Source organism: Cetorhinus maximus, chromosome 9, assembly GCF_964194155.1.
Source record: "Cetorhinus maximus chromosome 9, sCetMax3.hap1.1, whole genome shotgun sequence".
Classification (NCBI taxonomy): domain Eukaryota; kingdom Metazoa; phylum Chordata; class Chondrichthyes; order Lamniformes; family Cetorhinidae; genus Cetorhinus; species Cetorhinus maximus.
The window spans coordinates 7,751,804-7,776,754 of NC_135887.1; the positions used below are offsets into that span (position 1 = coordinate 7,751,804).

General features: G+C 47.6%; 1 protein-coding gene across 1 annotated transcript in view; it reads right to left on the reverse strand.

Annotated features, from left to right (window-relative positions):
- Positions 1–24,951, reverse strand: part of LOC144684285 (EF-hand calcium-binding domain-containing protein 5-like) — a 207,835-nt gene that overhangs the window by 162,698 nt on the left and 20,186 nt on the right. The gene's annotated exons all lie outside the window — the stretch shown is intronic.

Below are 24,951 nucleotides of genomic sequence, written 5' to 3' on the forward strand. Positions count from 1 at the left end.
GTTAATGTTCAATGTACAGGAATCGAAGCTTTTTTAAAAATATTAAACTTTTTGGAGGGTTTACATAATGGCGCATTGTGTAATACACTGTCATTTAAGACCTGAAACTTGGGGTGAAATGGCATAAAAGGGTCCTTGTTAAGGGTGTGTAACAAGAGAGTTCAAAGAGAGTGGGTAGGGATCCAAAGCAGAAAAAAACCTCTAATTTAGTACTATTTTCTACAAAGTTGCCAATGCCACTCAAAGACAACATATCAATTGTTAGGGCTGGAAGTGGAAAGGTTCACTTAAGGACATTTAAGTTGTTTTTTCTGTACTTGGAACTCAGGCACATATTGAGGGTAGATCAAAACTCTACAGCTGACTGGGAAAAAAATGTTCAGTGCATGGGAATAAGCAAAAGAGTATTCTTTGTATTCTTGTGAAAAAAGCAACAACTATACCACCGAAGATTTCAGATGATGGTGTAGATCAGTAGTGTAGTGCTGCCAGAGAGCACCGGAGTGGCGCTCCGGCACCTCCAACCAGGTCCAAGGAGCAGAGTGCGGATGAGCGGAGACCTGGGTCCCCAGGGCGGAGACGGGGAGGAGAGGTTAGCTGCTAGGCTGACTGACTGCTGAATGTGCGTGCATGTGTGTGTGTGCGTGTAAGACCCGTTTGTAAGCAGGAAATGGGCCCGCTCCTTCAGGAGTGAGCTGGTCCTCACAGCAGCCTCCCAGTGGGAGGCACCACCTGGCATTGCAATGCAGTTGGCTACTGGAAGTGTTCAAGAGGCAGCCGCCATCAGAGTAGAATGTGGCATACAGGAATGCGCTGCCAACTCACCAGGAGAGAGAAGCACATTCTGCAGGTAAATCCTCAACCTAGCACTGAGGCGAGGCTAAGTCATCCACTTTAAGCCTCCGTTCCCTTAGAAAGAACAATGTGGTTTGCTTTTCGATTAATGTCCTTTCTTCCTTTGTGTTATTGCAAGCAGGAGCGAATCAGGCAATGGCTCCTGTTTTAGAATCTCAGCACTCGGGCTGCGACTTCTTTAGCCTTCCCAACCTGATAAATATTTTACAAGGATCAAGACTGTGTCATCTAAAGCCCAAATTATCTAGGAATATAGAAGTTTCTTTAGACCCCAGAAGTTTTGTCAATCACTTCATTTATCCTATCTGAAGCACAACTACAATACCTAAAACAAAAAGGCTATGTATAATGCTACAATAAACTATAATAATTGGTCGGAAATTAGCGTGTGTTACCTTATTCAAAGGATAGGATGGCAGGGAAAAGATTGTTGTGGGTGCAGGCAAGAACTTCTTCCTTACTCAACATGTTGGAAAGTAATGGATTTAATCAGTAGCAGTACTCCCAAGATGATATCGGATATCCATGTGGGAACTGTAGAATCTCACAGCACAGAAAGAAGTCACTAGGCCCATCATAGTAACTGCACAGCTCTCAGAAAGAACTATCCAAGTCGTTCTATTCCCCATACTCCTCTATTTTTTTATTTCAGATAGGAAACATATGATGGATTCTATCCACTGTTTCTGGTGTGAACTTTCTATGTCCTAACAACTCCTCAATTCATATCAATAGTCATTGTATCATCAGATTTCATTTGTTTATGAAAATTACTGCTGCGGACAACTTGGTACCTTGCTATAAGAGTGGGCTAAATTTTCAGGGCCAGGATTTCACATTCGGCGTGTGGGGGGTGGGCCCGGAATGTAAAATGACGCGTAATGACCTCAGGCGTGCGTCCCGACATCATTGCGCAGTCTCACGATGTTTCGTTCGGTAGGCACGTGCCGGAGTCGGCTGCGCGCCTGCTGATAATTGAAAGGGCTATTAAGGCCATTAACGAAGTAACTAATTTCAAGTTTACGCTGCCCGTCCAACCTTACAGTCACATGAGGGGACACGTTTCATTACATTTTTATTGCATTTATTTATTTTTTTTAAAAAGCGCTTCAATCTCCCTGAGGCAGCTCCGTGCCTCAGCGAAACTGAAGTGCTCTAGAGCGCTGGACCTGAGTCTCCCTCCTCCCCCCCGCCTGCACAGGTGGCGCTCAGCGCTACCACTCGTGTATTACGCTGGGCGGGCCTTAATTGACCCATGCGTGTAAAATGGTGGTGCGGAGCTGATCACGGGCAGCAGTCGGCTCTGTGATCGCCCCCGCCCACTCCTGCCGAGCACACCCAACGCGGGAAAAATTCAGGCCCAGGTGTAAACAACAGTTTCAGAAATGGAGATTGGGATGTGCTGGTTAATGGAAATAGTAATACGGAAGAAAAATAAAGCTATTTAAATATATAGTCAGAAAACCTTGTTATGTCCTTTTCATAAATAAGAGAGTACATGCTAAGCTGAAATCTAAATGACTTAATGAAGGTACATAGGGAAAGTAGCCTCAGATGCAGCTGAAGCTAACTAAAGCCACAATTGAACACCAAAAATTAATTGGAAATAAACAATTGGCCAGGTGGCATTCCCATGGTAAAGCTTTATAAGTTCTATATGAGGCCAGAAAAGGAACATAGGTCCTTTGAAAGATTTAGCACAGTGGTTAGGACTGAGGTGTAGGATGTGGCTGAAATGCTAAATATATATTTTGTATTTATTTTCACTACAGAAGATGGTACAGTAGTAGGTACAATTGCTTTAGGCATTGACTCCTTAAATGTAAATGCATAAATGGTCTTAGCTTGATTTGAGGCACTGAAGATTGAGCAGGTTGCTGGATCTGATGACAATTAACCTTGAATGCTGTAGAAAATCGGAGAGGTACAATGCGAGCCATTAATTTAGCTGACTAATAGTTCTTTGAGATCTGGACTAGTTCGAATTGACAGGAGAAACAGCTTAATGCACGAATGCTTGCACACATTTGCCAAGCCCCATTCATTAACATCTAGTTACGAGCATAGGAACAAGAGTAGGCCATGCATCCCCTTGAGCTTGTTCTGTCATTCAGTTACATTATAGCTGATCTGTATCTTAATGCTGTTTATCCAGTTTTGCCCCATATCCTGTAAGCAAAGCTTTCTGTCATTCATGTTTTAATAGACTTGAATTAAATAATTAAACTGTTGCATAATGAAATTCCAGCTATGCTAAGGACTAATAATTCAAAATACCACATGGTTCGAAATAAAATGCTTACCGACATCAATATTTTTAACTTAAACAGCATAGTTTCACTGACGTTTGGGGACTCAAATGATTACTACATAGAAAAACAACATAATGGTAGATTTAGAAATTATATGGCCAACACATTTTCTTAGAGCTCCTGCACCTCAAAATTTCCCACTACACCACTGGTATAGATCATAAGATCAAAGTCTGAGCTGGTTACACTAGTCATCTCAACCCGTAGACTCTGCAACTGCCATTATCCCTCTTTGCTATCTTTCAATTTTTTATATATCACCCTTATTGTAATGTGGTCTTTGGGAGCCAAGGTTGATTGAGTGCACAAACACAGGGAACTTATTGAGCATCCTAGGACTTTGCCTCAGGTATAGAATGGAAAAGTTATCAAAGCCCAGTAGCCTTATATCACAGAACTTATTGCAAATCCCATGTTCAATGTTCGATTGTTGTGACTAGATTATAGTAATTTCACAACTTTTTCCATATATAGGGCAGAACTTATTGTCAGCGGTGTAGGTCCTGGTGGCAGACTTGGAAGTGGGTGGCATTGACATTTAGGGTGGCAGCGGCCAGCTGAACACAATCACATGATGGCTGACCAATTAACAAAATGGAGGTGCTGTGCCTGATGAATCCAGAGTTGGGGGTGGGCAGGACAGCATCGATCTTGCCATCAGCTAATGGGAGTATAGGAACTGGTGCCATTTCTAAAAGGCAGCCAGACCTGTCTGCAGTGCTTCTGAGTTTCCATTGTTCTAGTCAATGCAAGGACCCACCTTCTTGCAAACAGCAAGAGCCACCACCTCTCAAAGCAAGAGCCTTCACCTCCCAGACCATGAGGCATGACCTATTTTTTTGTGATTTGTTCATGGGGTATGGGTGTCGCTGGCTAGGCCAGCATTTATTGCCCATCCCTAATTACCCTTGCAAAGGTGATGGTGAGCCACCTTCTTGTACCACTGCAGTCCATGTGATGTAGGTACACCCACAATGCTGTTAGGAGGGGAGTTCTAGGATTTTGACCCAGCAACAGTAAAGAAACAGCATTATAGTTCCAAGTCAGAATGGTGTGTGGCTTGGAGAGGAACTTGCAGGTGGTGGTGTTCCCATCCATCTGCTGCCCTTGTCACGACTTTGGAAGGTGCTGTTGAAGGAGCCTTGGTGAGTTTCTGCAATGCATCTTGCAGATGGTACACACTGCTGCCACTGTGCACCAGTAGAGAAAGGAGTGAATGTTCAAGGTGGTGGTTGGGGTGCAAATCAAGTGGGCTGCTTTGTTCTAGATGGTGTTAAGCTTCTTGTGTGTTGTTGGAGCTGTACACGTCCTGGCAACTGGAGAGTAATCCATCACATTCCTGATTTGTGCCTTGTCGATGGTGGGCAGGCTTTGGGGAGTTAAGAAGTGAGTTACTCTGCAGAATTCCCAGCCTCTGACCTACTCTTGTAGCCACAGTATTTATATGGCTGATCCAGTTCAGTCTCTGGTCAATGGTAACACCTTGGATATTGATAGTGGGGGATTCAGCAATGGTAATGCCATTGAATATCAGAAAGAGATGGTTAGATTCTCTCTCGTTAGAGATGGTCATTGCCTGGTACTTGTTTGGAGCGAATGTCTTTTGCCACTTGTCAGCCCAAACCTGAATATTGTTTAGGTCTTGCTGCATATGGACAAAGACTGCTTCAGTATCTGAGGAGTCGTGTATGGTGCTGAACATTGTGCAATCATCAGCGAACATCCCCACTTCTGACCTTATGATGGAAGGAAGGTCATTGCTGAAGCAGCTGAAGATGGTTGGGCCTAGGACACTACCCTTAAGGAACTCCTGCAGTGATGTCCCAGGACTGAGATGATTGACCTTTAACGACCAGAGCCACCTTCTTTTGTGCTAGGTATGACTCCAACCAGTGGAGAGTTTTCCCCGATTCCCATTGACTCCAGTTTTGCTAGAGATCCTTTATGCCACATGCAGTCAAATGCTGCCTTGATGTCAAGGGCAGTCACTCTCACCTGATCTCTTTAGTTTAGTTCTTTTGTCCATGTTTGGATCAAGGCTGTAATGAGGTCAGGAGCTGAGTGGCCCTGGCAGAACCCAAACTGGGTGTCATGATCCAGTTATTGCTGAGTGAATGCCACTTGATAGCACTGTTGACAACAACTTCCATCACTTTGCTGATGATTGAGACTAGACTGACAGGACAGGAATTGGCTGGGTTGGATATGTCCTTTTTGTGGACAGGACGTACCTGAGCAGTTTTCCACATTGCTGGATATGCCAATATGGTAGCTGTACTGAAACAGCTTGTTTGGCATGGCTGGTTCTGGAGTACAATTCTTCAGTACTATTTCTGGAATGGCTAGGGCCCAGAGCTTTTGCAGTGTCCACTTCAGCCATTTCTTGATTTCAGGTGGAGTGAATCAAATTGGCTGAAGACCCACAACTGTGATGCTGGGGACCTCAGGGGAGGCTGAGATGGATTATCCATTCAGCACTTCAGGGCGAGAGCCATATCTAACCAAGCAAGAGCCATTATTAACTCTCTGAGCAAGGGCCATCAACTCCCAGACCAAGAACTATCAACTCCCATGTCTCCAGTGCACAGTCAACTGAGCAGAGCAGGAGGCTGCAAACAGCGAAATGTTACAGGGCAGACAAAGGATGTTCAGTTCAGTGATGCCTCCTTGGAAGTTCTGCTCCAAGCTGCATGGGAACAGTGAGAAGAGACCCTCGTACCTGACCAAGGAAACCTGTATGGAGATAGAGGTGGAGGTTAGCAGCTCCAGGGTCCAGCAGCACGCATGACCCTGGGATCAAAAGTGGGTAAATTATCTCCTCTACAGCACCAGGGTGAGTGCAACCGAACACTGAGTGTAGTTGGCTTTCATGAGGACAACACATGATGGGTCTCAAAGTGGGAAGGGATTAGCCTGGCAGCAAAAGAATTGTATGCCTCAGCAACAGCTGCATCATAAGCAATGGCTGTATGTGGATGACAGACATTTGCCTTTTGGTGCCAGCGCTATCCATGTCTTGTGAGAGTGGATGTATGGATGAGACATCCAGAGCCCCCATCAAGTGTCAGATGGATGCCAGCTGATTCGGGGGTCAGTTGATCATTGTTTGGAGACTCACTTTCCCCTTCTGCCTGCAGGAGAACAGGATCCACAACAGCAGAGAAAGGGCGAAGATGGGTGGAGGTGTGCCAGACAACTTAAAGCTGACACCCCCTGAGGAAGAGGCTCTGAACCTGGATGGAAAGCAGGGAGGCTGGGCTGGCGAGATCAGAGTATGGTGCAAAGAAAGTGAGAAGGCCAAGAGCTTGGTGTCCAGAAAGGAAATGGGGCAGAAAGGAAATGTCTGTCAGGCATAGATGGAAAGTAGGAATGGGAAGGCCTCTACCCTGATTGTTTGTGTTCTCCAATGCAGGTTGCAGGGAGCACTCCAGGGGGACAGGTTTCTGCATTGACAGGGGGTAGGAGGGCATCAAACCCTCAGAGGACGCAACATCACATAATTGTCCTATACCCTCCACCAGCACAGATACGTTAAGGTCAGTGGGTACGTGCTTGAGATGCGTTTTTGGGTCACAATCTGGTGAGTGCCTCACAGATGTGCAAGATCAGCTGAAGCTATGAAAGCTGAGGGCCTTGACAGTCAGAGCACTGTTGGAGGTCAGGCCCATGCTGAGCCGAAGACTGATGAGGAAACTTGGGTGTTGGCCACACAGAACTTGCTGGAGTTGTAATGACAGACAAGGGAACATCCAGCAGAGCTGCCAGAGTCTATGCACAGGCATACGCAGATGTTGGAGGAGTCCATCCAGGGCATGAGTTCTGCCATGTCTCAGGTATGTGAGTACATGGCTTCCTCAGTCAAGAGGTTGGTGATAATCATAGAACATCAGATTCAGCAGACCACTCAATGTAAGAGTCCCTCCAGGTCTCAGGCACCCAAAGGATTGCATCTGAGATTTGGCCCTTGGGCTAGGAGTTCCCTGTAATTCCACTGAGGTCACAGGGCTACATTGTGAAAACAATCTGTGTGCAGAGTCCTGGGTGATGTTTGGGGCAGATTGAGGACATATGGGACATTGTGATCGGCAACCTGCTTCCACCTCAGTCACAGGTTCTGGGGCTGACCTCATTGGAGCACTTGGAAGTTGTGTTTGAAAGACGACCTAGATGCACCAGGGTGACATGGGTGGTTATACTTTACAAGTTATTGATTAATGTTTTGTCTCATTAAATTGAGTTGGGAATTTATTCCTGTGTCCTTTATTCAGGTTAAACCCTTGCACCCTCATCTGCCTCTCTACAGGCGGGAAGGTGGAGTCTGGCCCACTCTATGGGTGTGGCAATGTGCATGGAGAGGATGGGCAATCCATGCCAGGAATTCTTAGTGTAATGGTATGTAGTGGCAATTTGGGTTGGAACTCTTATGTGGGAGGCATCTCAAGGGTGTCATGCCTGCTGGAAGCAGGTGCAAATGAAATTGTCACGAGCCTCCCTGAGTCTCTCCATTGCTCTTGCCTCTGATGCAGGCATGTTAACCTGCCTGCACTGCCCCCTCCTCTACATCCTCTCTGTCAAAAGAGAAGTGAGAGTCATCCAAGTCCTCTGGCAAGGCCTTCCCCCTCTACTGTGGTAGGTCGTTCAGAGCGCAGCAGACAATGATCCTGGGATTAAAAACAGAAAACAGCGCTCTGAAGAAGAGTCATGCAGACTTGAAACGTTAACTCTGTTTCTCTCTCCACTGATGCTACCAGATCTGTTGAGTTTTTCCAGCATTTTCTATTTTTATTTCAGATTTCCAGCATCTGTAGCATTTTGCTTTTATTTTAATGATCCTGAGAACCCTGTGTTATATTGTAACACGCCATAAGAACGGTCTAGGAATTGGAATCCTATCTTCAGAAGGCCAACTGTATGCTCGATTGTGTCCGGTGTCGACCTGTGGCAGGCATTGTAATGTTTCTTGGCTGAAGTGCGAGGGTTCCTCATTGGTGTCAGGAGCCATATCTTGCTGAGTGGCTGCTCCTCTGAGCTGCCCCTCAGTTCTGCAGGACTTTCCCTCTGATCCTCCTCTGCTCTTGCAGCACTGCTCCTCACCTCTGCAGGACTGTCCCTGTTCCTCTGAACTGCCCCTCAGCTTTGCAGTACTGCCTCTTAGTTCTGCTGAGCTGCTCCTCAGCTCTGTAGTACTGTCCCTCTGTTCCTCTGAGCTGCCCCTTAGCTCTGCAGTAATGGACCTCTGCACCTCTGAGCTGCCTTTCACTTTGATGAGTATACTGGCCTCCTCTCCCCTTTCGGCAAAAGTCTCCACTCCAATAGAAGACAGCTCTACAATGATGACCTACCCATCGGAGTCTGAGGCCTCACCTAGATACCACAACCTTTGCATGGTCAACGATCTGATGACCTGTGATGCCTGTGCACTACACATTTAATTTGCAAGGTGCCATAAAATTCCATTCAAATGCATGTAAACTCGACATATGTACCTCTTTACCAAACTGAATTATCTTCCCGCCACTTCCATTTGGCATCATCATGTTGCCTCCCCGATGCTGACAGAATGTGGTCCAGAACGGCTGGCAATGGACTTGTGGCATCTTCGGCGTGATTCTGTGCCCACCCCCAGTTTCTCTCCCTGCTCCATTGGGCTCCATTATATTCTACCACTCTTTTCATTTTATTTTTTTCTCGAGATATTTTCATATAATTAGTAAGAGACAATGGGGCAGCTCTTATTTATCATATTTTATGTTGTGTACTTAAAACAGTCCACTAAAACAATATAGCTAGCTCACTGATTGCTCTACTGCATTATTAATGTCTTAGATGAAGGAACCTTAAATCCATTTGCCGCTGACACTATGTTAATTGGCACAATAAGTATATAAATGGGAGCAGAAAGTTACAAAGGGATACTGATAGATTAAATGAGTGGGTAAAACTGTGACAGATGGTGTTCAATTTAGGGAAGTGTGAGGTCATACGCTTTGAACCTAAGAAAGATAAATCAGGGTATTTTTTAAAAAAATACTAAGCTGGGAACTGAAGGAACAGAGATTTAGGGGAGCAATTACATTAAACTTTAAAAACAAGTGGAAGTTGCAAAGAATAATTTGAAAAACTAATAGAATATTAGCCTCTCTCACATGAGGGCTGGAATACAAAGGGGTGGAAGTTATGCTACAGTTGTATAAAGCTCTGGTTAGACTGCATACCAGGGTGCTTCTTTCATTACTAGGCACTGCACTTCAGGAAGGATATATTAGCCTTGGAGTGGGTAGAGCGCTGATTCACGAGAATGATACTGGGGTTAAAAGGGTTAAAATATGAGGATAGACTGAATAGACTTAGTTTGCATTCCCATGAATAAAGATAATTAATGGGAATAACAGAGATATTTGAGATGATTGAACAATTTGATAGCGTTTAGGGAAACTATTCCTCTGGTGGTGGGGGAGTCCAAAACAAGGGAACAGAACATTAGAATGAGAGCTAGGCCATTCAGATGTCAAGAGGTACTTCTTCCCACAAAGCATACTAGAAATCTTCTCCTCCTCAAAAAGCTGCTGTTGAAGATTGGTCAGTTAAAAAGTTCAAAACTGAGAAGATAGACTTTTGTTAGGTAAAGGTATTAAGAGATATGGAACTAAGGTGGACAAATGGAGTTAAGATACAGATAAGGTATGAATCTAATTGAATAGTGGAACAGCTAGGCTTGAAGCATGGTATTCCTGTTCCTATATTTTTAGATTATTTGGAAATAATTCAGAGAAATGAAAGGAACTCAGAAATACTATATAAATGACAAAACCTTTCAGTTATATATTGTTACAAAACAATATTTAAAACTCCACTTTCCCACCCAATCCCCATATCCCCTGATTTCCTTAGAATCCAAAAATCTATCGATCTCAACCTTGAATATACTCAACAACTGAATATCCACAATCTTCCCAAGTAGGGAATTCCAAAGATTCTCCGTCCTCAGAGTGAAGAAATTTCCCCTCATCTCAGTCGTAAGTGGCCGGCCCCTTATCCTGCAACTTTGCCCCCTTGTTACAGATTCTCTAGCTGGGGGAAAACAGCCTCGCAACATTTTTTTTATTCTTTCATGGGATGTGGGCATCACTGGCAAGGTCAGCATTTGTTGTCCAACCCTAATTGCCCTTGAACTGAGTGACTGGCTAGGACATTTCAGAGGGCAGTTAAGAGTCAACCATGTTGCTGTGGGTCTGGAGTCACACATGGGCCAAGCCAAGTAAGAACGTCAGATTTCTTTCCCTGAAGGACATTAGTGAAGCAGATGTTAGTTTCATGGCACCATTACTGAGATTAGCTTTCAATTCCAGGTTTAATTAATTGAATTTAAATTCTACCAGTTGCCATGGTGGCATTTGAACCCATGTCCTCGGAACATTAACCTCGGTCTTTGGATTACTGGTCCAGTGACATAACCAGTATACTACTTTCTCCTCTGGCATCTATTTTGTCAAGCCTCTAAGAACCTTATATGTTTCAATGGGCAGGATTTTTGACCTTGTAGGGCGGGCGTGGCAGGCCCGGGAGTGACCACGAAACTGACTGCCGCCCGTGATCAGGCTTCGAATGCGATTTCACACTGGCGGACCAATTAAGGCCTGCCCAGCATGGAACGCGGCTCCTCACTGGCCGGGAAGGGCCCAGCAGGGGCGTGGGCCTGTTGGCCACCAAGTTCAATGGCGACCTGGCGGCCGGTTTAAAAAAGGCCCAGAAAGGCTGCCAGGGAAGGACGTCTGTCTGCTGTTGTGAAGATGGACTTGAGTGTGGCAGTAAACACCAAGCGGGAGGGCCAGTCGGGTGGGCGCTCAGCACCACCCCCCACTGCTTTTCTGATGAGTGCCTAGCTGTCCTCCTGGATGAGTGGCTGTCAGGAGGGATACCCTTGTCCCCAGGGATAGGAGGAGGAGCCCACCTCCTCATCTCACGTAGAGGGTGTGGGAAGAGGTGCAGCTTTGGTGAGCAGCCATGATGTGGTGCAGCACACATGGGGGCAGTGCCGAAAGTGCTTCAATGATCTGCTGTGCTCTGGAAGGGGGTACCGTGTTGGCATGGGTCAATATGCCAAAGTGTTGAGGTATGGCCATCCACCGTGGACCTCAGTGGTACTAGAGTCTGAGTTCCAACTGTCAATGACGCCAGAGCTGGCCAAGGGGGTGAGCCCTGGCTGCTTGGACTGAGTGCCTTGCGGCTCAAGGGCCACGACTTGTGCCCTGCAAGGTGTTCCTCAGCGGGGGTTGGCCAGGCTGCAATGGCACTGCAGGTGGAGAGTGGACTAATCAATGTTCCTCTGTCCTTTCAGAAGAGAAGCCATAACAAATCCGAGAGGGCACATACAAGTGGAGGCCCGCCCAATCTGCTGCTGCTCTCCCATTTCGAGCAGGGTGTCCTGGAGCTGGAGAGCCGGCACAGTCCCCATGCAACCAGGCGTGGAAAGGCTGGGTGCCAGACGAAGGTATGGGGGAGCGCACAGAGGTGAGACTTTTGGATTGTGCAACCATTCCAATGTAATCTACTCATTGATGTGAGCATCGAACATGGTGTCCCCATTGATCATTGAAAGACAATGGCACCATGATGCAGATCTCCATTGTCTTACCAGGATACCTGGCATGCGCAGTGACAGTGTGATGACTTTAACTAATGACATGTCCTTCTTCTCCCTCTTAAGTTCGCCAGCAGGCGTCAGATCTGCAGACCTCAAAGGGCTACCCCTGACACTGGAGGACCACTGGGCGTCATTGTCACCTGCGTCACGCCCGCTCTCTGAAACAGGCACCAGTGCAGATACCAGCACCTTGAGGATTAGATCGTTGGCTAGTTTCTCATTGCTGTAAAGAAGGTATAACAATTCTCATAATATTGTTGGAATTTATTGTAAAATAGAGGTTTAGTGGGATGTGTCTATGTGAGAGACTTAATTGAATTAGTCTGGGTGCTTTGATGTAAAAAGAGAAGTTAGGTTTGAAATGTTACTTAGGTAAACATGGGGAAGTTTAGAAACATAGGTGTCAAGGGAACATATACATCTGAAATAAACCAGACTAGATTGTTTTCAAAGGAGGGGTGAAATGTGTCGCCTAGCCACGTGAAGTTTAGAAACAGTGTGTTTATTTTTCCCAAAGATTACTGGTAAAACTTAGTGCTATGAGAAGGTTTTATTTTCAGGGAGATAAAATCCAAAGACATAGGGAAACAATGGGTATTTGCATTCAAAGGGGAAATATGTATAAAGGAGAAAAGGCTGGGTGTAAGGGTAGGCATTTGTAAGATCATACAAGTGTGAAAAAGCCTTCAGCATCTATGCCTCAAGCTGCTGTCTCCAGGGATTGAAGTGAAGAGAACTCACTGTGAATTCGACTTGTTCAGGGTATCATGTTTCTTTGCCTGGGGCTTTTAAAATCTATGAGCAGGATCTTCCGGTCTGTGAGCAGGGGCAGGGCCCGCTCGCCGATGTGTTAAAATGCGGATGGAACTCCTGATGTCAGCCCACATCATTTCCATTTTCAGGTTGGCGGGGGCGCAGCCGAGTCAGCTGTACACCCACCGACCTGTCAACAGCCTATTGAGGCCATTGAAAAACTAATTAAGGTCATTAATGGACCTGCTCGTCCAACCTTAAGGTTGGCGGACAGGCCGGGAGCCCTGGCGTGCTTCGGAAAAAGCATCAAACCTCATCCACGGGCGGGATAAGGTTTTATGAGGCTTTTAAAATTTTTATCAAATCTTTCAATAAAAGTTATGGACATGTCCCAACTCATGTGACAGTGTCACATGAAGGGACAGGTCAGGGAAATTTTTTTTATAATTTCTATTAAAAATTTTAATTCTGAGCCGATCTCCCTGAGGCAGCACTTACCCTTATGTGTCTTACTGTTGCCTTAACGGAAGTGTAACTGGTAGTTAGATTGATTATGGGATTTAGAAGTTATCATATTGGTAATTTGTAAATCTATGTATGTATTTAAAATCATTTCTCTTTTTAATAAATGCTTAATTTAGTTTTATAAAAGCCTATAAGACTTGGTGGTCTTATTACTACTGAATTCAAGGCACACATTTCGATATTTATACAAATCGAAAATTCATTGTGTCAGTTGTTTCAAGTTTCCCTCTGGCATTTGAACAACTCGGCATTTACCATTGGCTGCATCATAACAGTGCACATTGATGAGGGTGCTTCACACTTGCTTGAGGTGCAGCAGAGGCAGAGAGTGGCCAAGGCACCGGCAGTCGGAGGACTGCTGGAGACCAGGACGATGCTCAGTTGAAAGCTGATGATGAGCCTCTGGAGTTGTCCATTAGGTGGCAGATGCTAGATGTCCAGTGAGATGTGTGGGAGGATCTGGCGGAGATCTGTGAGGATCTGCATGCCATGGTTCCCATGATGGAGGAGTCTATGCGGAGCGAAAGCACTGTGTTGACCGTCATTTGCGAGCGCACTGCCTTCTCCATTGAGAGTGGCGACTCTCATGGAGAGGCAGCTCTAGGGACAGAATTGGGGTTCCTGGGGTTGCGCTTGGACCTGCAAGCCCTCACACAGACACTGACCTCAGGTGGTCAGTGTCAGTATGGGAGATGGATGAGGCACACAGTATCCCAGCTAGGTACCCGTCCATCAATGGTGTGCAGGGAGGTCCACAGCAAACTCACATTGGCACACGAGCTCTCTGTCGTCTCTGCGGGTGCATTCAGTGCTCTGGATGATGACAGCAGCTCCTCTGCCCCTCTGCCAGTGACTATGGCATCTGATGAGGCTGGGGCGACTGGGGAGATGCCAGCCGTGGCACTGGCTGCTCCCTCACAGGTGGGGCCAACACAGGCTCCACGGGCCAGAGGACGACCATCAAGGTCATCAAGACCAACAAGACAGCAGGGTCAGCAGGCTGTCTCCAATGCAGGTGCCAACAAGGGGTAGCACCTAGACATAGCACTCGCAAGCATAAGTTAAAGGCATCATGAGCATAAAAAGGACAGGTCACAGGTGATTTTCTGTTCATTTATGTTTAATTTATGTATACTGGTCTGGGAATGAAGACCTGAGAAGTTTATTTAAATAGTTTGGAATTGTCAAATGAGATAAATTTTGTTTTTGTTATGGCCTGAGTATGCTTCTTGATTTTATTTTATTGGTGCAGGCTACGCCAGTATGTAATGCTGGAAGTACATAGCTCTGAACTTTATTGCACAGGTACTGAGTGTTCTTTGTGTTCAAATGAAAGCGTCCTTTCAGACACCAGGGATGGAGGAGGCAGCCCTGGCATGCGGTTGAAGCTGATCTTTGGTAGCCTAGCTGAAAGAGCGTTGGATCAAAGCGTCCCTGCTGTCCCTGTCTCCCTGGAGGTTAACGATGTTTGGCTCCACGCCCTCAGTGTTCTCCTCACTGTGCTCATCTTTGGACTCACCATTGGATTCATTATCTGAAGCCTCTGCAGATGCGTCAAGATCCCCTTCCTCCAGTGGGTCCCCCCTTGCCAGTGCCACGTTGTGGAGAGCGCAGCATGTAACTATGATCAGTGACACCTGCTCTGGGGTGTATTGTAGTGCTCTCCCTGAACGGCCCAGGCATCGGAAATGCATCTTGAGAAGACGTATGGTCTTCTCTACCACCGGCCTTGTGGAGGCATGACTCTATTGTAACTTTTCACTGCCTCTGTTCTACAAAAGCAGGTTAGAGACTGGATACTCTGTGGCAATTAACTCACTTCCTGACTCCCCAAAGGCAAATAACTCACACCTGACTTTCCAACATCTACAAAACACAAGTCAGGAATGTGATGAAATATTGTCCACTTGCATGGATGAGTGCAGCTCCAACAACACTCAAGAAGCTCGTACCTTTTAGGACAAAGCATCCTGCTTGATTGAAACTACATCCACTATGTTAAACATTCACTTCCTCTACTACTAGTTCACTGTGGTTGTCGTGTCTACCATCGGAAAGATGCGCTACAACAACTCACTAAGGCTTCTTTGATAGCACCTGCCAAACCAATGACCTTTGCTGCCTAGAAGAACTTGGGCAACATGGGAACGCCACCGCCCACAAATTTGCTTCCAAGTCACAGACCATTTCGACTTGGAAATATATCGCTGTTTCTTCACTGTGGTTGGGTAAAAATCCTGGAACTCCAAGCAAAACCAGCACTGTAGACATACCTACACAAGAGCTGCAGCAGTTCAAGTAGGCGGCTCACCACCACCTTCCCAAGGGCGATTAGGAATGGGCAATAAATGTTAGCCTTGCCAGTGATGGCCACGCATGAACGAATGAAAAAAAATTACTACACCTGCATATTAACTTTGTGTATTGTGTTCAAGGACACCCAAAACCTTTTGAACACCAACATTTCATAATGTCCCACCATTGAGAAAATATTCTGTTTTTCTATCCTTCCTACCAAATGAATAAGCTGACATTTCTTCACATTATACTCCATCTGCTTTATCTCCTGCTGTGTGCCACCTTCTCCTGCATGAGGGCAGAATGCCACTGACCGTGAGCCAGTGCGATTGAGTGATGCTTTTCATTGATGATTAACTGAGGTAATTGGAGTCAGTGAAAAGTGTCTATGCAGCTGTAATGTTTTAAAGGTATGTGTGGATGAGGTGTAGGGCCAAGTTTTTAAGCAGCCACAGAGGCAAGTCTGGAGGTGAATTGGCCCTCGATTTACCAGAGCTTGCCGGCATGCTGGCATGTTTCCACCTGCAGATCATATTAGAAGTGGATGGTTGGGTGGCGTAAGACAGGCGAGCATGACATACCATGACAGCAGATCTCCTGGCAGGAATGCCTACAAGCAGCAGTAGCAGGTTGGGTGAAGAGAATGCAGGTATGTGATGGCTGTTGGGATTGAGTCCATAATGTCAAGTTGTGCTACTACGTCAATAATAGGTGTGTGATGCATTGAGCAGTGTGAGAGCAGTGGGTGATATGGTCTGTGCTAATGCATTCACACACTTTGACCATTTGAGTGAAGCCATTAAACTTCCTTCAGGTCCATGATGCTGCACACTGGGCATTGGCTACCCTTGTAACATGCTTCCAGTCCCTTCTCAGGGTCAGTCTGGAAGCCTTCTTACTCCCGCTTCATCCTCCCAGTAGCGCGATTCAGGGGGTTGTTGCGGAATCTCACAGCCTTCTTCCATCCTTGCAGCGACATGACTTCTCGTTGAGTATGCAAAACCAATTATTCGGTAGCCTGTAGTGCATTGCTACAACTTCATTTTTTAGGGGCTGTGCCTTTAAATAGGGAAAGCTGTCTGGAATACATGCTTTCTAGTGAACTACTCAGCCTCCTGAAGTGTGCAGAGGTTGCCTGCACAGATATGGACACTGGCCTGTGTGGGTACTCCACCTGTGGATGACACAATAGAACCATAGGAAAGTTACAGCACAGAAAGAGGCCATTCAGCCCATCGTGTCTGTGTAGCCGAACAGAAAAAATAAAACTAGCTGCCCATTTTAATCTCACCTTTCAGCACCTAGTCGGTAGCCTTGCAGATTATAGCACTTTAGATGCAGATCCAGGTGCCTCTTAAGGAGTTGAGGGTTTCTGCCTCCACCATCAAAGCCAGGCAGTGAATTCCAAACACCCCCACCCTCTGGGTGAAGATGTTTTCCTCATGTCCTCTCTAATCCTTCTACCAATCACCTTAAATCTGTGCCACTTGATAATTGACCTCTCTGCTAGGGGAAACAGGTATCCCTGTCTACTCTATCTAGGCCCCCCATAATCTTGTACACCTCAATAAGGTCACCCCTCAGCCTCCTCAGTTCCAAGGAAAACAACCCCAGCCTATCATGGAATTGTAATATCATGGAAATTATTTGGGTAGATTAATTTTCTCTTATCCACTTAGTTTTCAATGGGTGCAGACATGGCACAAATCACAGCCCCATCCCAGAAAATTGAGGTGATTGAATTTGAATTAGAATCAAGGTGAGTGACTGTCCTTGACATCAAGGCAGCATTTGACTGAGTGTGCCATCAAAGAGCCCTAGCAAAATCGTAGTCAATGGGAATCAGAGGGCAAACCTAGCACAAAGGAAGATGGTTGTGAAGGTAGCACAAAGGAAGATGGTTGTGAAGGTCAATTAGCTCAGTTTCAGGACATCACTGCAGAAGTTCCTCAGGGTAGTATCCTAGAACCAACCATCTTCAGCTACTTCATCATTGACCTTCCTTCCATAAGGTCAGAAGTGGGGATGTTCGCTGATGATTGTACAATGTTCAGCACCATTCACAACTCCTCAGATACTGAAGTAGTCCATGTCCAATTGCAGCAAGACCTGAACAATATTCAGACTTGGACTAACAAGTGGAAAGTAACATTCGTACCACTCAAGTGCCAGGCAATGAGCATCTCCAACAAGGGAGAATCTAACTATCACCTTTTGACATTCGATGGGATCACCATCGCTGAATCCCCCACTATCAACATCCTGGCGGTTACCATTGACCAGAAACTGAACTGGACAAGAGCAGGTCAGAGGCTAGGAATCCTGTGGTGAGTAATTCACCTCCTCACTCCCCAAAGCCTGTCCACCATCTACAAGGCACAAGTCAGGAGTGTGATGGAATACTCTCCACTTGCCTGCATGAGTGAAGCTCCAATAACACTTCACGAACAGTGGCAGCAGTGTGTACGATCTACAAGATGCACTGAGATATGGAGGTCAATTATCTCAGTGAGATGTGCGTCGCTGGCTGTTCCTCATTCCTCATTACCCTTGAGAAGGTGATGGTGAGCCACCTTCTTGAACTGCTGCAGTCCATAGTGCTGTTCGGAAGGAAGTTCCAGGTTTTCAACCTAGCGACAATGGGCAATATAGTTCCAAGTCAGGATGGTATGTGGCTCGGAGGGGAACATGCAGGTGGTAGTATTCCCATGCCTATGCTGCTCTTGTCCTTTTAGGTGGTAGAGGTTGCAGGTTTGGAAAATGTTGCTGAAGAAGCCTTGATGAATTGCTGCAGTGTATCTTGTAGATGGCACATATTGCTACCGCTATGCGTGGTGGTGGAGGTAGTGAATTTTGAACGATGTGGTGCCAATCACGTAGGCTGCTTTGTCCTGGATTGTGTCAAGTTTCTTGAGTGTTGTTGGAGCTGCACTCATCCAGGCAAGTGGAGATTATTCCATTACACTCCCGATTTGTGCCTTGTAAGCGGTAGACAGGCTTTGGGGAATCAGGAGGTTAGTTACCAGCCACAGAATTCCCAGCCTCTGCCCTGCTCTTGCAGTCACAGTATGGCTGGTCCAGTTCAGTTTCTGGTCAATGGTAACCCCCAGGATATTGATAGCGGAATTGAAATTCAGTTAAATCAGAAGCTAATCCAAATTTAATTTGTTGTAAAGATGTAGGCCTAGAAATTGAGGTGCTTAATGCCCATTTCTCACTACATTACAGGGCATACTCAGACCTCAAAAATGGTGGGCAGGAAAAGAAGGCATGCTTCTGGACTGAAGTGCGGCAATTGCCATTTTAGGTAAGGACAAACAAGAGGTGCTCTTTGACTACACTTGGATCAGGTGTTAAGACCTTTGGCATTTGCAAATAAGTAGCCAAATTGCTGATCGAGGTCCCTGTCCTACATTGGTGTGCCCAAGACAGCCAGCGCGATAATGACTTTACTCAGGAAATTAACCCTTCAAATCACCTGCAACAAAGAAGTCAAGTAACTTAACTGACAGTGAAGTTAGGAGCAGGGATGCACCTCTTGACCCCATCTTGAAGAATGCGATTTTTCTTCCTGACTTGCCATCACTCCTTCCCCAATCTATCACAGCCCATCCCAACCCCCAGTTGTTCACCTCTGGTCTGGATCCCTGAGCTCCCACATGCCCAGATCAGCCCCCAGATACTTTCCCATGACCCCGATCCCCAACACCATCCTGACCCTCTGCTTGTTTGTTTTCTTTTGCAGAAACCCTGCCTTTTCATCAACTCCCCAACTCCATCAGTCAATGACAAACCAACATAAAACCATATCTCGGGTATTAAAATCCCAGGTAACAAGCCTGCTACGTCTTCTGTCATTGCAATAGTAAAACTTGTGAAAATCAGTCTAAATTTGAGAGATATACACATGCAGTTTTAAAAAGTATATAATTCATGTGTACTAAAAGTTTTATAAGACATAATATTTTTGGAGGAGACGAAAAAGTTTGCAGATGATACAAAGATAGGTGGAGGGACAGGTAGTATTGAGGAGGCGGGGAGGCTGCAGAAGGATTTGGACAGGTCAGGAGAATGGGCAAAGAAGTGGCAGATGGAATACAACGTGGGGAAGTGTGAGGTCATCCACTTTGGTAGGAAGAATAGAGGCATAGGCTATTTTCTAAATGGGGAGAGAATTCAGAAATCTGGAGTGCAAAGGGACTTGGGAGTCCTAGTCCAGGATTCTCTTAAGGTTAACTTGCAGGTTGAGTCGGTAGTTAGGAAGGCAAATGCAATGTTGGCATTTATTTCGAGAGGACTAGAATATAAAAGCAGGGATGTGCTGCTGAGGCTTTATAAGGCTCTGGTCAGACCACATTTAGAATATTGTGCGCAATTTTGGGCCCCATATCTCAGGAAGGATGTGCTAGGCCTGGAGAGGGTCCAGAGGAGGTTCACGAGAATGATCCCAGGAATGAAAGGCTTAACATATGAGGAACGTTTGAGGACTCTGGGTCTATACTCGATGGAGTTTAGAAGGATGAGGGGGGCATCTGATTGAAACTTACAGAAATCTGAAAGGCCAGGATAGAGTGGACGTGGGGAAGATGTTTCCATTAGTAGGAGAGACTAGGACCCGAGGGCACAGCCTCAGAGTAAAGGGAAGTCCTTTTAGAACAGAGATGAGGAGAAACTTCTATAGCCAGAGAGTGGTGAATCTATGGAATTCATTGCCACAGAAGGCTGTGGAGGCCAGGTCATTGAGTGTATTTAAGACCGAGATGGATAGGTTCTTGATTGGTAAGGGGATCAAAGGTTACGGGGAGAAGGCGGGAGAATGGGGTTGAGAAACTTATCAGCCATGATTGAATGGCGGAGCAGACTCGATGGGCCGAATGGCCTAATTTCTGCTCCTATGTCTTATGGTCTTAAAACCTTTATGACTATGGGCAGAATTTTCTGAGCCTGCTGGCGGCGGGTGTGATAGTTGGCGTGCACAGAAAATATGGCAGGACCCACATGAAGGCAGGTTGCGATCTTCCGCTCAGCCCGCCGACAGCGGGCTGCGTTTCCCACCATCGGTTGGCCAGGAGCTAATTGTAATACATTAGCATATAATTAAAAGGTCACCCTGTCAGGCTCTTGGAACCCCGCTGTATCGTCCGTCTACGTTGGAAGGAAAGCACACTGATGTGTTTCACAACAGCACGCAGGCGACGTGCACTTGGCGGACTTCACTTTGGGGGAACTGAGCTGAGTGAGCAGCAGCGTTCTCCACAGCTCACCTGTTGTTTACAGGCCTCAGGGGCGACGGTTGTGGGGGGGGGGGGGTGCAGGGGAAACTGATGCCTGGCCACGCATGTGACTGTTGAGGGGTGGGGGGTGTCTGGGGGCAAGTGCTGGCCAACCTCGGAGGCGACTGCTGAAGAGGGTGGGGGGGCGGGGTGCAAGTGCTGTTCTGGCACTGCATCTTGTATACAGGCAATCGAGGTGGAGGGCAAGGTAAGCGAGGGAAGTGGCCACGCATTAGGGACACCTGTATAAACTGACCATGCCTCTGCAACTAAGACAGATCAGGCGCAGCCACAGTGATATGATTGGGGTCAGGCTCCTAACCTGCCCGCCCATGCAAGCATCGAGGAAGCACCAAAAGGGCCAGCAAGCACTCCATACCTTACCTGTCCCCCACCTACGCCTCCCCCCAGCACAAACTTCGATTCCACCACCACTTTACTGGACCGCAGAGCAGTTGGGCTGCACACATTGCACAATCTCCTTGCCAATGCTGGCCATGTAGCAGTCACTGCTGGAGACACCCAGCCCCTTGCAATCTCAGCATCCTAGTTTGGACCAGTCCCCCATGTCGCAGGTTGACAGGGCAGCCATGCAATGCACTCATCTCTGGCCATCCAAGGGGTGACCAGCACTTTCCAGGAAGCAATAAGGGATGGTCACACAGGGCCAGGAAAGGTGCTAAGTACAGCCATGATAACCACGTCTCTCTCTCTTTCATGCTACAGGAGGCCCACATCAGGATCATGCATATCGCCCGGGACCGGGACAGCCAGGATGCAAGGGCCATTGGATTCGCCCTGATCTTGGGATTCCCACAGGTGCAGGGTGCGATTGACTGCACTCATGTGGTGCTCAGGTCGCCATCGCGACACTCAGTGGACTTCATCAGCCGCAAGGGCTTCCACTCACTGAACGTGCAGCTGGTATGCGACCACCAGAAATGCATCCTGCAGGTTTGCGCATGGTTTCCAGGGAGTGTGCACGATGCCTGCTTCCTGAGTCACTTGCAGGTCCCTGCAGCCTTCCAGGGTCCACAGAGGCTGCAGGGTTGGCTCCTCGGGGACAAGGGCTACCTGGAGAGGCCGTGGCTGATGACGCCCGTGTGGCAGCCTCAGACTGCAGCAGAGTGACACTATAATGAGGCTCATGCAGCAGCTCACAACTTGGTGGAGCAGACCATCAGGATGCTGAAGGTGCGGTTCCAGTGCCTGGGTCGGTCTGGTGGAGCCCTGCAATACAGTCCGCAAAGGGTGTCACACATCGTCGTCGTCTGCTGCGTCCTTTACAACCTGGCGGTGCAACAGGGTGAGGAGCTGGCTGAAGAGGAGATTGAGGACCTGCATGTCTCCTGCGATGAGGAGGATGCTGACGGATGATGAGGGTGAGGAGGTCCTTGGTGGTGATGACGATGGAGATGAGGCTCTCACACTGGCTAGACTAGGCAGGCGCACTCGGAGGCCCTCACAGCTGCCAGATTTGTGGAGGATGATGATGACATGCAGTGAGGTGTCCCCGTAGATCCTCACATCGCAGTTGTGAACGTTTGACTCCAGTCTAGCTTATCTCAGCACCAATACCCTCTAAGAGAATGCTCCTGTCATGGCGATGCAGTGGAAGCCCTAATAGTCGCTTGATCACAGGAGGATGATGACAACATGCAGTGAAGACACTCCTTAGATTTTCACATGGTCTCTGAGAATGTCTGACTCCTGTTTGGCCGAGGGTAGGTCGCTTGCACTCCATGATCAGGGTCATCTCAGAGACGCAGCCATGAAACTTTAGATGCATCTGATGCTGTGTCCGCCTTCAGCACCTCAGCCCTTCAGGAGGTGATGGTCGCAGATGCTGGTGTGATGGGGGCCAGCCCCACCTTAAAGGTGCTGAGAGCACACAGAGAGTATGAGAGAACTCTGTGACACCTGCCCACTACATTCTGGCAGCAATGACCAGCACTGAGGTGCAGGCATCAGTAATGTTTCCAGGGAGTGTGAGGCTCGACCATCGCTGTGGTCTGAAGGCTGCACAGAGCACAGGGAAGAGGCCCTGGACTGAGATACCTGCCTTTTATCTTGTGCAGAAAGGTTTCACATCTGAGTGACAAGAACACTGCTCATCAGAACAAGGAGCCATAGGCAGGGAGACATTCTTGGGAGTTTATTGACAATAGTGAACATTATGTACAAGTGATTAAACACTCATGCCCAGGCTGTGCAACTAACTCTGCTTAACTGTCCTAACCCTGCCGCTACGTCTTGGTGCTCCCTGGACATCCACAGCGGAGGTCGAGACAGCCTGCTGACTGTGACACCCTGTCTGTGATGACTTTGGCAGGCATCCTCTGGAGGACTGAGGCTTGGAGAGCCCTGGCCTGCTATCGAGGTCCTGCTGTGTGGCAGTGGCACCCTCCTCGACCTGTGAAGCTGGATCTGCAGAGGTCACAGGAAGAAGGGAGTCAAATGGGCCAGTCACTCCCAGAGTCACCTGGCTGGATGGCCCCGGAGTGTGCACCTGCTGATCCTCCTCCCTATGAGTGCCTGAGGGCCCCTGGCTGACTCTGTGAGCGGAAGGGGCAGCTGGAGTGAGATCAAGCTGCCCACCGCCCCTCTCGCGTACACACTGTTGGAGGCCAACTATGGCATCAGCGATGGAGTTAAGCCCGCACAGCAGTGCAGGAGTGACATCCAGGACCAAGGTCTCCATGACGGCTGCCATCCTGCCAGTGTTGACCTCAGTGCATTGCAATGCAGGCGCTATCACCTCAGCATGAAGACGGACGGACTCCTCTATCGTGCCTTGCAATTTGAGCAGTACAGCGGACATCCCTTCCTGATGTTCCGGAGCCTGCCTTTGCAGCTCCAGCAACTGTGTCTTGACTGAGTTCAGAGGCTCGTCATCTGACTTGGACTCAATAACGTTCTGGCCTCCAGTATCCTTCCGAGTGCTGGGGACCTGGAGTCCCTGCCTCCACCTGCTGTGGATCAGAAAGTGTGATGTGCTCACCAGATTGTGGTCCTGAGGCTACTCTAAAGCTAGGTCCCACCGAGGTGTGTGTCTCTGTTCTGGTGGAGGTTGTGGGTGAGTGCTGTGACGGGACTTCAGGGAGGGTGCCTTCAGATTCCTCTTCGGAGGTTTCTTCAGAGGTTGCTTGGAGGTTCTGGGTCGTGGACTCCATCTGCTGCTTCCCAGATGTGCCTATAAAAGCAAGGGGAGATGATTAGTGCATGGCAGTGGCCTGTGAAAGAGGACACCACTCACGGCATGGTTGTCTGATGAACGTTACACTGCTGGATCCTCACTTGGTAGAGCAGTGCCGACAGCACAGGACCGGTCCTGGTCATCGCCGGGCAGCTGGATGGCTCTGTTTTCAAATTCTGTGAGAACTTTGAATTCCAGCATCCCTCCACCTGTCTGCAACCTTTTCCCCCACCTGTTGTGAGCCAGTTTGTCCTGCATGGATAGAGATGGGGAGAGTGTATCAGGACGTCTGCCGGGCCAGATTATAAGTATGTCTGGCCTGTGTGGGTGATGAGTGGTTCCATAGACGGGATGAGGACAATGATGGTGTGTGTGAAAGAGTGCATGGTGATGTCCCTTGCACTGGCAGTGAGTGAGGGCCCTGTGGGTGTGTGATGGGTTTGTGAGTACGTGAGTTGGGAGTGATGAAAAGAGTGACTTACCCTGGCGGAACTGAGGAGATCATTCATCCTTTTGCGGCATTGGATGGCTGTCCTTTTCTGAAAGGCATTGGGCTGACCACTACTGCCACCGCCTCCCAAGTCGGGTTGGTGACATTGCTATTCATCCTGCGGCCAGAGCGGGGGTACAGCACATCCCGGTGGGCCTCCATGGCATCCAGCGGTCGTTCAAAGGACCCGTTGTTGAAGCAGGGAGCTGCAGTCTTTTTGCCTTTGCAGGCCATGTCTCACAGACAGCTCCGCCATTCAATATGATCATGGCTGACCTTCGGCTTCACTTTCCCACCAGCTCCCCATAACACTCCCCATATACTCAATGATGGCGCATCCCAAAACTCTGGGGTAAAGAATTCCAAAGATTCATAAACTTTTGAGTGAAGAAATTTCTCCTCATCTCAGTCCTAAATGTTTGGCCCCCTATCCTGAGACTATGCCCCTTTGTTCTAGATTTCCAGCCGGGGAAACAGCCTCCTAGCATCTACCCTGTCAAGCCCCTTCATAATCTTGAATGTTTCAATGAGGTCACCTCTCATTCTTCTAAATTCTGGAGAATATAGACCTAATTTACTCAGCCTCCCATCATAGGACAACTCTC